The sequence below is a fragment of the Monodelphis domestica genome, chromosome 8 (genome assembly GCF_027887165.1).
Source record: "Monodelphis domestica isolate mMonDom1 chromosome 8, mMonDom1.pri, whole genome shotgun sequence".
Lineage (NCBI taxonomy): Eukaryota > Metazoa > Chordata > Mammalia > Didelphimorphia > Didelphidae > Monodelphis > Monodelphis domestica.
This window is the reverse complement of record NC_077234.1, coordinates 212,018,813-212,031,876: the sequence shown is the minus strand read 5'-3', so window position 1 is coordinate 212,031,876 and position 13,064 is coordinate 212,018,813.

The following is a 13,064-nucleotide window of genomic DNA, read 5'->3' as shown; positions in this document are numbered from 1 at the left end:
AAATGTAATCCATTACACACAAGCTGAGAGTTTTTGCTAGTAGCATTAGCAGAAGACAAGAAAATCATGTTTCATGATATCTGGAGATCACTTCCAACAACATGACCCTTATTCAAGTTGTACAGGACTTTACTGACATTGTGCAATTAAATAAGAAGATAGTTCACCTTGAAAGAGTCTGCCATCCAAAATCCATCGGAGGCATAGATACTGTGAAATCAGATCACATAGCATCTTGATCAAAAGAATTGTGGAATCATAGGAAAGTAGAGTTGAAAAGAGGCTAGTATCACTTGTTTATTATTAATATAATGGTAGTTATAAGTATTTACTAGAAGTAATTATTAATGTAATTGTAAACCCTAATGTTAATCCTCATTCAGAGGATGAATAATACGGTTTGCCACTGACTAGTACTTCAAGATGCCATGATATTCACAAGAGAACTAATAAATAACCATGAATGAAAGATGGAGACTAATACCTATCTAGTGATATATCGAGCATACATACCCTCAACAACATTTTTCATGAGTTATTAAAGCAACCATTACTTTTTAAAATTTAAAATGATCAACCATTTAATACTGATGGAAACTATGCTTTAAATGTGTTGTACTCTCTTGGTGTTGCCAAGGAGATTAGGAAGCTAGTCTGGGAGCAAAGGTCTCCCTCTGTTTCGCTATCCCTTCATCCCCTGGGGAATTTTCCAGACTAGCAGAAAGTGGATGAAGTGACTCATATTACTTCTCCAAGTTGAAGGCTCTACAGGCAGGTGAAGGCATAAGAGAGTCAAGAGTAAGAAAGCTGTAGCATAGAGGCAGCATGAAGAAGTGGGAAAGGGACAGGGGACACAGGGACAGGAGGAAGCAGCTATGACAAGTGATGGAGCTGGAGACAGAGATCCATATAGAGTTCCATACAGAGAACCAGTGCCATCATTAAGATAGTCAACACTATCAGTTCAATCAATAAAAATTTATTAAGTGCCTACTCTGTATCAAGCCCTATTCTAAGCATTTAGGGATACAAAAAAAGAAGACATAATATAGTCCCCTTTTCTATGTCAAGAAGCTAATAATCTAATGAGGAAGACAATATGCATACAAATATGTAAAACTATGCACAGGATAAGTTGTAAACAATCAAAAGAAGAACTCCAGGATTAGAATTGTGTGGGAAAATCATTAAATGTACCTAGATGGATGCTGTGTCAATGAAATCCTCCTTCCCTTATAGACCACAAAGCAATGACTTCCCCATATTTTTCCTTTTTTCTTCCCTTTCTCTCACTCCTAAGTGAACATGTGGTCACTTTTTCTTTTTTCTTTTCCCCTTTGAATTAGTTTATTTAGTCAATTTAGAACATTATTCCTAGGTTACAATAATCTCATTTTTCCTTCCCTCCCACCCACCCACCCTTACCCTAGGCAATGAGCAATTTCATTGAGCATTACTCCTGCCCTTGATCACAACCTATTTCCATGTTGTTGTTTACACTAGGATGCTCATTGAGTTTCTACATCCCCAACCAAGTCCCATCTATCCATGTATTCAAGCAGTTGTTTTTCTTCACTGTTTTTACTCCCATAGTGTTTCCTCAGGATGTGGACAGTGGTTTTTTTTGTAGTTTCCTCCAAGTTGTTCAGGGTCATTGCATTGCCACTAATGGAGAAGTACATTATATTCTATTGTACCACAGCGTATCTGTCTCTGTGTATAATGTTCTCCTGGTTCTTCTCCTCTCACTCTGCATCAATTCCTGGAGGTTGTTCCAGTTCCCATGGAATTCCTCAACTTTATTATTCCTTTGAGCACAATAGTATTCCATCACCAATATATACCATAATTTGTTCAGCCATGCCCCAATTGAAGGGCATCCCCTCATTTTCCAATTATTTGCCACCACAAAGAGCACAGCTATGAATATTCTTGTACAGGTCTTTTTCCTTATGATCTCTTTGGGGTACAAACCCAGCAGTGCTATGGCTGGATCAAAGGGCAGACAGTCTTTTAGCACCCTTTGGGCACAGTTCCAAATTGCCCTCCAGAATGGTTGAATCAATTCACAACTCCAACAGCAATGCATTAATGTCCCAACTTTGCCACATCCCCTCCAACATTCATGACTTTCCTTTGCTGTCATGTTAGCCAATCTGCTAGATGTGAGGTGATGCCTCAGAGTTGTTTTGATTTGCATTTCTCTGATTATAAGAGATTTAAAACACTTTTTCATATGCTTATTAATAGTTTTGATTTCTTTGACTGAAAATTGCCTATTCATGTCCCTTGCCCATTGATCAATCGGAGAATGGCTTGATATTTTATACAACTGGTTTAGATCTTTATAAATTTGAGTAATTAGACCTTTGTAGAGGTTTTTGCAATGAAGATTATTTCCCAATTTGTTGCTTCCCTTCTAATTTTGGATGCATTAGTTTTGTTTGTACAAAAATTTTTTAATTTGATGGAATTAAAATTATTGATTTTACATTTTGTGACTCTAAGTCTTGCTTGGTTTTAAAATCTTTCCCTTCCCAAAGGTCTGACATGTATACTATTCTGTGTTCACATAATTTGCTTATATTTTCCTTCTTCATATTCAGGTCATTCACCCATTTGGAGTTTATCTTGGTGTAGGGTGTGAGATGTTGATCCAAATCTAATCTCTCCCACACTGTCTTCCAATTTTCCCAGCAGTTTTTAATCTAATAGTGGGTTTTGGTCCCCAAAACTGGGATCTTTGGGTTTATCATAGGACTGTCTTACTGAGGTCATTTACCCCAAGTCTATTCCACTGATCCTCCTTTCTGTCTCTTAGCTAGTACCAAATTGTTCTGATAACCACTGCTTTATCATTTAGCTTGAGATCTGGGACTGAAAGTCCTCCTTCCTTTGCATTCTTTTTTCATGATTTCCCTGGATATCCTTGATCCTTTGTTCTTACAAATGAACTTTGTTATGACTTTTTCTAATTCAGTAAAAAAGTTTTTTAGTAGTTCAATGGGTATGGCACTAAGTAAATAAATTAATTTGGGAAAGATTGTCATTTTTATTATGTTAGCTCAGCCCACACATGAGCAATCAATGTTTTTCCAATTCTTTAGATATACTTTTAATTGTGTGGAGAATATTTTGTAGTTGTGTTCATATGGTTCTTGTGTTTGTCTCGGGAGATAGATTCCTAAGTATTTTATATTGTCTAGGGTGATTTTAAATGGAATTTCTCTTTCTAATTCTTGCTGCTGAAATGGGTTGGAGATATACAGAAATGCTGATGACTTATGTGTGTTTATTTTGTATCCTGCAACTTTGCTAAAATTATTGATTGTTTCTACTAGCTTTTTGGTTGATTCTCTAGGATTCTTTAAGTAGACCATTATGTCATCTGCAAAGAGTGATAGCTTGGTCTCCTCACTGCCAATTTTAATACCTTCAATTTCTTTTTCTTCTCTAATTGCTACTGCTAGTGTTTCTAGAACAATGTTAAATAATAGATAATGGACATCCTTGTTTCACTCCTGATCTTATTGGGAAGGCTTCTAGTTTATCCCCATTGCAGATGATGTTTGCTGATGGTTTAGATATATACTGTTTATTATTTTTAGGAAAGGTCATTATATTCCTATGCTTTCTAGTGTTTTCAATAGGAATGGGTGTTGTGTTTTATCAAAGGCTTTTTCTGCATCTTTTGAGATAATCATGTGATTTCTGTCAGCTTGCTTGTTAATATGGTCAAATTATGTGGATGGTTTTCCTAATATTGAAACATCCTTGCATTCCTGGTATAAATCACTGGTCATAGTGAATAACCTTTGTGATGACATGCTGGAGTCTTTTTGCTAGAATCTTATTTGAGATTTTTGCATCCATATTCATTAAGGAGAATGGTCTATAGTTTTCTTTTCTTTTTTCTTTTGACCTGCCTGGCTTTGGAATCAGTACCATGTTTGTATTGTAAAATGAATTTGGTAGAACTCCTTCTTTGCTTATTCTGTCAAATTGTTTGTATAATATTGGGATTAGTTGTTCTTTGAATGTCTGATAGAATTTATTTGTGAATCCATCTGGACTTGGGGATTCTTTCTTAGGGAGTTCTTTTATGTCTTGTTCAATTTATTTTTCTGATATGGGATTGTTTAGGTAAATTAGTTCTTCCTCTGTTAGTCTAGGCAATTTATATTTTTGTAAGTATTCATCCATATCACTTCAATTGCCATATTTGTTGCCATATAATTGGGCATAGTAGTTTTTAATGATTGCCTTAATTTCCTCTTCATTGGAGGAAAGGTCTCCCTTTTCCTCTTGGATACTGTCAATTTGGTTTTCTTCTTTCCTTTATTTAAATTAGACTGACCATTACTTTGTCTATTTTATTTGTTTTTTCAAAATACCAGCTTCTAGTCTTATTTAGTAAATCAATAGTTCTTTGATTTTCAATATTATTAATTTCTCCTTTGATTTTTAGGATCTCTAATTTAGTTTTCATCTGAGAATTTTTAATTTATTCACTTTCTAGTTTTTTAATTTGCATGCCCAATTCATTGACCTCTGCTCTTCTTAATTTATTGATATATGAACTCAAGGATATAAATTTTCCCCTGAGTACTACTTTGGCTGCTTCCCATGGGTTTTGAAAGGATGTCTTATCATTGTCATTTTCTTCAATGAAGTTATTAATTGTTACTGTGACTTGTTCTTTAACCAGTTTTGGAAAATTATATTGTTTAATTTCCAATTAATTTTTTATTTACCTCTCCATATACCCTTAATAATTATTATTTTCATTGCATTGTGATATGAGAAGGTTGCATTTATTATTTCTGCTCTTTTTCACTTGTTTGCAATGATTTTATGACTTAATACATGGTCAATTTTTGTGAATGTACCATGTGCTTCTGAAAAGAAGGTATATTGCTTTTTACTCCTATTTTTCTCCACATATCTACTGACTCTAATTTTTATAAGATTTCATTCACTTCTCTTACCTCTTTCTTATTTATTTATTGGTTTGATTTAGCTAGTTCAGATAGAGGAAGGTTCAGGTCTCCCACTAGTATAGTTTTTCTATCTATTTCATCCTTGAGCTCCACTAGTTTCTCCTTTAGAAATTTAGATGCTATGCCATTTGGGTGCTTATATATTGAGTACAGATATTTCCTCATTGTCTATACTGCCTTTTATCAGGATGTAATTACCTTCCCTATCTCTTTTAACTAGATTTACTTTTACTTTGGCTTTGTCAGATATCATGATTGCAACTCCTGCCTTCTTTTTATCAGTTGATCCCCGATAGATTTGGCTCCATCCTCTTACTTTCACCCTATGTGTATATACCTTCCTCATGTGTGTTTCTTGTAGACAGCATATGGTAGGATTTTGGATTCTAATCCACTCTGCTATTCACTTGAGTTTTATGGTGAGATAATTCCATTCACATTCAGAGTTATGATTACTAGTTGTGTATTTCCCAGCATTTTGATTTCTACTCCTGGTCCTGCCTTTTATTCTTTCACTATTTCCTTCTACACCAATGTTTGTTTTTAATCAGTCCCTCTACTCCCCCCCCCCACTATTTTACTTCCCTTTCTACCCCCCCTTCTTATTTCCCCTCTTATTTTCTCTGTAATCTTTCTAAAACTACCCCCACCCTCTCCCTCCATTGTACTGCTTCCCTCCCCACCAGTCCATTTGTTACCCTTCTACTCCCCTATAGGGTGGAACTCTATTCTCTGCCCCAATGGATTGGATTGTTCTTCCCTCTTTGGGTCAGTTTCAAAGCAGGTAAGAGTTGAGTATTTCCTATCTCCAACCTCTTAACCCTTATAGTGTATTGATGTTCTCCCCCCTCCTGCCATGAGCTTCTTTGTGACATACAAATTTACCCCCATTTTTTTCTTTTCAAATTTCTTTTAGTATTAACCTCTTTTTTAGCTCTAGTTGTGTATATATATATATGCATGTATATGTATTTATGCATGCATATATCTATATACCTATTTATGTCTTGTCCTTTCATCCTATACAGTTTGTCACTCTTTCCTCTAAGTGTAATTCTTCTAGCTGACCAGCTGATAACAACAGTTTTTAAGTTACCAATGACCTCTTTTCTTGTAGGGATACATAACTTTTTAACTTATTGAGCCTTTTAAAAAATGGGGGGTGTTTGTTTTGTTTTGTTTTTCTTTTTTCCCTGTTTTTAAATTACTTTTTGATGATTCTCTTGAGTTCTGTGCTTGGACATCGAATTTTCTGTTCAGGTCTGGTCTTTTCTTTACAAATTCTCGGAATTCTTCTATTTTGTTGAATGACCATACTTTCCCCTCTAAGAATATTGTCAGTTTTGCTGGGTAGTTGATTCTTGGTTGTAGACCAAGTTCCCTTGCTTTCCAGAATATCATATTCCATGCCTTTTGGTCCTTCAGTGTGAATGTAGCCAGATCCTGCATTATTCTCACTGTGGTTCCATGGTATCTGAATAATTTCTTCTTGGCAGCTTGTAATATCTTTTCTTTGGTCTGATAGTTCTTGAATTTGGCCATAAAATTCCTGGGTGTTGTCAGTTTGGGATTAAGTACAGGAGGTGATCTGTGGATTCTTTCAATCTCCACTTTTCCCTCTTGTTCTAGAAAGTCAGGGCAGTTTTCTTGAATAATTTTCTGTAGTATTATATCCAGCTTTTTTTATCTTTTTATGGTCTTTTGGTAGACCAATGATTCTTAAATTGCCTCTCCTTGAATGATTTTCTAAATACTCTGTTTTGTGAATGAGATGCTTCATATTTTCCTCAATTTTTTCATTCTTTTGGTTTTGCTTTATAGTGTCCTGCCACCTTATGAGGTCACTTAATTCTAGTTGTATTCTGGTTCTTAAAGACTGGATTTCATCCCTAGTTTTTGGTTATCCTTCTCCTTCTGGTCTGATTTTTTTTGGAAGTCATCTTTCATCCTCTTTACCTCATCTTTCATCTCCTTTTCCTCATTTTACAGCTGGTTGATTTTTGCTTTCAAGACACTATTTTCTCATTTTAGTTCAAGTGCCTCTGTTTCCAGATGACTTATCTCAGTTTTTAAGGTTTTTTCCCAATTGTCTTCAGCCTCTCTTAATTGTGTTTTGAATTGAATTTTGAATTCTTTCAAAGCCTGTATCCAATTCGCTGGGATTTCTGATTTATTGTTTACTGATCTCTCCCCCTTTTTTTCTGTTCACTGTATAGAAGCTGTCTATTGTAATTTCTTTCTTCTTTGTTCTGTTGTTTGCTCATATTTACTCCTTCTTTGCTCCCTGTATTTGTCTGTGCTCTTGCTCCTCTCATTTTTTTGGCTTTGGGGGCTTCTGTCAGTCTTCCCTTTCTGTGCTTTGATAGAAGATCTCTCTGTGCAGTCTGTGGGGGAGGGTTGTTGGGGTTCGAGATTCCCTGTCCTCTGAAGGCTTTTGATTGGATTAAAGCCCAGCAGTCAGTGATGGAGGGGTGTTGGAGCCTGGGCTTCCCTGAGCTCTAAAGGCTTTTGATGCGATTAAGTTCAGCTGTGTTGGGCCGGGTGTTCTCTGAGGCCAAAAACCTCCTGGAAGGCTGGAGCAATATGGAGGACCTCCACAGCTCTGACCAGGCTGCCAGCTCTATGCTCCCTCTCCAGCTCCTTCCCAGCCATCTGTATAATCAACTCTCTGAGCTTTGCACAGCCCTGCCCACAAGGTACACCCTCCAGACCAGCTCCTTTGACCACCCAGAAGTTCCTGCTGCTGCTGGAGGCTTAGTGCTCTAGGTGGGGGAGGGGTCCTGGGACCTTCCTTCTGCCTTCCCCTTAAACCTGAGTGTTCTTGGATTCTGGCTTTTGGGGTTGAGTATCTTTTAAATTGAGTCCAGCAGGAGAGTTCCTTGGCTCTGTCTTGTTGTTAGGTTTGATTTTTAGTCCCCTAGGTGCATTCAGTTTGTGATCGGTAAGGAAGACTATTCAGAGGTCTGAGCTTCTGCTCCTTTTAGGACATCAGCTTGACTCTGTCTCCTCGTGGTCACTTTTTCTTAAAAGTTTTCTAACTTCTCTATTCACTTTGCTTCTTAGGCCCAATAAGTCTAGTAAGCAATTTTATACATTTTTTAAAAATTCCACGAAGAGGAATTGTAAGACTCTTAACTAGCAGAGGAAAGAAAGATTTATAACTGGCATTTTCCCAGATAAGTTTTCTGAATGGGTGCTTGGAACTGAAAGATAATTATTGAATCCATTTTTCTTTTCTATTATTTTTTCTTTTCTCTTTCTCTCATTCTTCCTTTCTTTTTTCCTTTCTTTTCCATCAGTCTTCATTTCTCTCTCTTCTTTTCCTTCTTCATTTCCTCCTTCCTTTGTTTCTTCCTGTTTTCTTTCTCCTTTTCTGTCTCTTTCTTTGTTTATATCTCTCTTTTTATTTCCTTCTTTCTTCCTTCCCTCTTTATTGCTTTCATTTCCTTTCTTCCCTCATTTCTAAATAACAACTTCCCAGAGCTGAAAGAGAAGGACTTCTCTAAACAATGAATGAGTCACCAGTCAAAGAGTTGATTGGTGTGTGTATGCATTTATATGTGTATTTGTGTAGCTAAATAGTTATCCTTATATTTTTCTGTGCCCATCTTTATATGTAAAACCATCCCTCTAGTGGAGAAGAAACAAAGGAGTGTCCAGAAAGTCATACCCAAGGAGAAGTCAGAAAGTAACTGAGTAAACTAGCCTACACTAGGGAAGGGTTAAAAGGATTGTCTACCTTGCTCACAAGAATAGTATCATGCCACTGTTACAAAATTATCACCCGGTTCCATCATCATAGAAACACTTCCACTCTACATTTCAAGAGGGCATGGCAAAAACCTGTTGTAAAGAAATCGGCTCAAGACACTTGGAATCAGTGTCCATGACAATCATACCATTAGAATAACCTAGCTACAGAAGCAGGTCAACAAGTTCTCCAGGAAGCCATTGCCATTTCATCTGGATCTAATTATTGCCCAATTCACTAGAAATATAGGCATATACTTTTTGCTCTTAAACTATAGAAGAAGAGCTTATATACAAAAATAATTAAACCACTTGGATATGTCATTTAGGCTAGTACTAAAACCTAATAATGAAGAAAGAATTCATATAGATAGAGATGTGGTTATTTAAGAAATTTGGGGGCACCTAATATAACCACTGACTATAACAAACCATTTACTTGTGGACTTGATTTTCTTAAGGTTTTCAAGGCACTTGCTGACAACAATTCTATAAAGTAGTGAGAAAATTGTTCCTAATATTTTATGTTCTGAACCTGTGATTTCATCAGTGTGTAGAACTCCCCATTTAGGAACTCTTTGCCCCACTGTATGTCAGCAATTGTCTGTGATTTACAGTTTTAGACAAATGATGTCTCGGGCACCAAAAAGTTAGCTTATTTGTCCATATCCACATTATCAATATACTAGAGTTAGAACTTGACCCCAGGTATTGTTGATTACAATACTAGCTGTCTATCCATGAGAATAATTCCCATTTTTTAAGAAAAGAAAATTAAGAGTTGATATTTCCAAAATTTGATTTTTATAAGGCTATCAGTGCAGTAGTTGATCATTGTTTGTTTCAGCTAGGTGACCTAGTGGTTCGGGGAAGGAGTTGGGATCAGGAAGACCTGACTTTAAATCCTGCTATTAATTGTTAACTAGCTATGTGACCCTGGGCAAATCAGTTAACCTCTCCTAAACTAGTTTCCTCATCTGTCAAATGGGGATAATAATAGCACTTGCTTTCTGTGGTTCTTGTAAGAATCAAATCAGATGGCACATGTAAAAGCACTTCACAAATCTTAAAATGTTATATAAATACTAGCTATTATTATAATTGTTTTTGCTGAAGACAAACAAATAATCATCCCTGACCAGAAATGTTTTAACTTCAAGTTAAACATCATATGTTTGGAATTTGTATTTCCCTTGGTTGAAGTTTTCTTATGTCTTCTGATTTCCTTAAAGATTATTGTTGTTGATGTTGTTTTAATCATGGAGTTAACCAAGCTAATCTGAGAGTGCTTCAGGGAATCTTTGTTGATTTAGTAGAGTCAAGTTAAAAAAGAAATGGGAAAGTATGATTTCCAGTATCTCTTTCTGAAGCTAAGTGTTCATTTTTGTTCAAGATAAAGTACATACAAACTACAATGCTTTTATTATGAAAACTAAGGAAGGACTCCATTCCTGTCCAGGACTCCTTATTTTTTGTTCTTGTTTTTTAATGTTTTGTCACTTTTCCCTCTTTCCAAGTGAGAAGACAATCTGAAGACATTTTATTATCTTCTAGGAATTTTTTTCCTTGTGGAATTGAACTTATCAGAATGAAGATACTTTTAGAAACATTAAGTAGTTACTGACTTTTATGTCTATGCGAGGACATTATGATCAATAAAACCACTTCTTGTCATTGTTGGCATTTTAGCTCATGGTGAGATAAAGCTGAGCTTGTCCATAATATGACACCACGGCACTAATTTCTCACTATTTACCTTTTATCCAACCTACCAGGCTTAGTACACATTATACCCTTTCATTGTGTTGAAAGTTACAGCTACACTAGCCTATTGGTTCTTCTGCTTAAGAGGCATTCAATCTCCTATCTCTGAGCCTTTCCATGAGTTGTTCCTACATCTGGAACATACTCACTTCTCATCTGTACCTTTCTGAATTCTTACTCTATTTGCCTCAGTTTCCTCCTCTTTAAATGAGCTACAGAAGAAAATTGCAAACCATTCCAATATCTTTGCCAAGAAAACCCCAAATGGGGTTGAACACAACTGAAAAATGACTAAGCAATAAATATCTATTTATACGTAGTTAACTTAGATGTATACACGTTGTTTCTCTTGATAGATTTCCTTAAAGGCCAGTGACTGATTTTATCTTTGTATTCTTGATGTAGAGAACAGTTCCTAGCACAGAAAAGGCATTTAATAAATAAATATTTAATTGATTGCTCAAGAATAATATCACTCATAAAATAGAACTACACGCAAGTTGACAAAGAAACTTCTGATGTTTGTTGTCATGGCAGTCAAGAAGTTTCTTTCATAGATATTTACTTTGATTTGTCCTCTTAATACACAGTTATCATTAGCCTCCTTGGAGATTGTTTTGTTGTTGTTGTTTGGAGATACACATATCTTTATTTACATCATTACATATGATACTCTAGTCTTTTTGTCCAGTGTTCATGACTACATGTTTATATATAGGTCTGGAACTTTAGGACCAAATGCTGGTGCTCTAAGCAATTTTCCAGTACCACTGATTAGGTATCATCTCCACTGGGAAGTTTCAATGCTCAAAGATCTTGCTGAACAAGATCCTTGGATTGATTAAATAGAATGAGATCTCAAATTGACTTGTATTTTTAAGTGAGTGCAAAGGGGGTTTCTAGTATAGAAAGTGACTAAAGAATTCATTTATAAGCTATTAATTTCTGAAATTATCAGACCAGAAAAATTTTCTTTTATGAAAAATATTATTCCAGATGTCCAACATATGATTTGGGTCATATAGCATGTGGCAAAACTTAGAACTATTCTCACAAAATATAGTGTCTAAAAGTAGTGTCTAGTGATCTAGAATTGATTCTATTGTTGAAAATATTGTAAGGTGGAACCAAGATGGCAGAGCAGAGAAATCAGTAAGTCAGCCTCTCATAATAGGACCTTCAAACAATTTTAAAATAGCAACAAAAGGTCAGTGAGCCATCATCATTTGTCAGTGTAGAAAAGATTTTGTTACCCTTCTGGTATGGTAACATTGGGATGGGAGGGAGATACAATATGGTCCTAATAGTTCAGAACTATGGTAAATAAAGAACAATATAAGTAATTAATAAAACAAAGCAGCACAAAGCTGATGCCCAATATAGAACATTACAGATCCAGTACAAGTGATTGTCTCTCACTGTCCAAAGCCAACCCCCATCACCATGATCAAAGAAAGAGTAGACATCATAGTTCAAGAAATTATAAAGGAAAATTGCCCTGATATTCTGGTACCAGAAGAAAATCAGAAATTGAAAGAATCTACCTATAATCACCTGATAGACATCTCAAAATGAAAACTCTCAGGAATATGATAGACAAATTCTAGAGCTCTGAGGTCAAAGAGAAAATACTTTCAATAGCCAGAAAGAAACTATTCAGATATCATGGAGTCATAATCAAGATCACACAAGATTTAGCAGCTACCACATTAAAGGAGTGGGAGGCTTGAAATATGATATACCTGAAGGCAAAGAGCTGGATTGCAACTAGGAATAACCTATCTATCTTTTGCTGTGTGTAATCTTTCAATGAAAAAAAGTGGATATTTAATGAAATAGAGAACTTTTAAGCATTCCTGAAGAAAAGATCAGAACTGAATGGAAAATAAATGATTTTCAAATATAAGACTCAAGAGAAGTATAAAAAAGTAAAAATGAAAAGAAATTATAAGGGACTCAGTGAGGTTAAACTATAAACCTTTCTATATGGGAAGATGATATACTTAACTTATAAGAACTTTATCATCATTAGGGCAATTAGAAGGATTTTACATAGAAAAAGAATGGGAGAGTGAATACACTCTTTTGGTATGATTTTGAAAAAAAATTAATAGATGAGAAAGAATGATGCTCTGGGAGGAGAGAGAAATGAGAGGAAGAATGAAGAAAATTACCTCATTTAAAAGAGAAATTTTATGGTGGAAGGGAAAATGGTGAACGGGGGTTGAGTAATGCTTGAACCTCACATCAAAACTGGTTCAAAGAGGGAAAATTATATACATACATGCATATATTTAATTGGATATAAAAGAAAAATTCTTACCCAAAAGGAATGTAGAAACAGAGAGAATGGGGGTGGAGTTGTTAAAAGGGAGGGAAGATAAAAGAAGCCAGTGGTCAGAAGCAAGACAGACTTTAGGGGAGGGATATAAAGCAAAGGAATACATGGAGCCTTTATTTAATTGATAAATAGTATTATCTAAAACCACAACCAGGCATTTTCTTTAACCTGGAAAAGGATGTCCATTATCACCATTATTTTTCAGTATT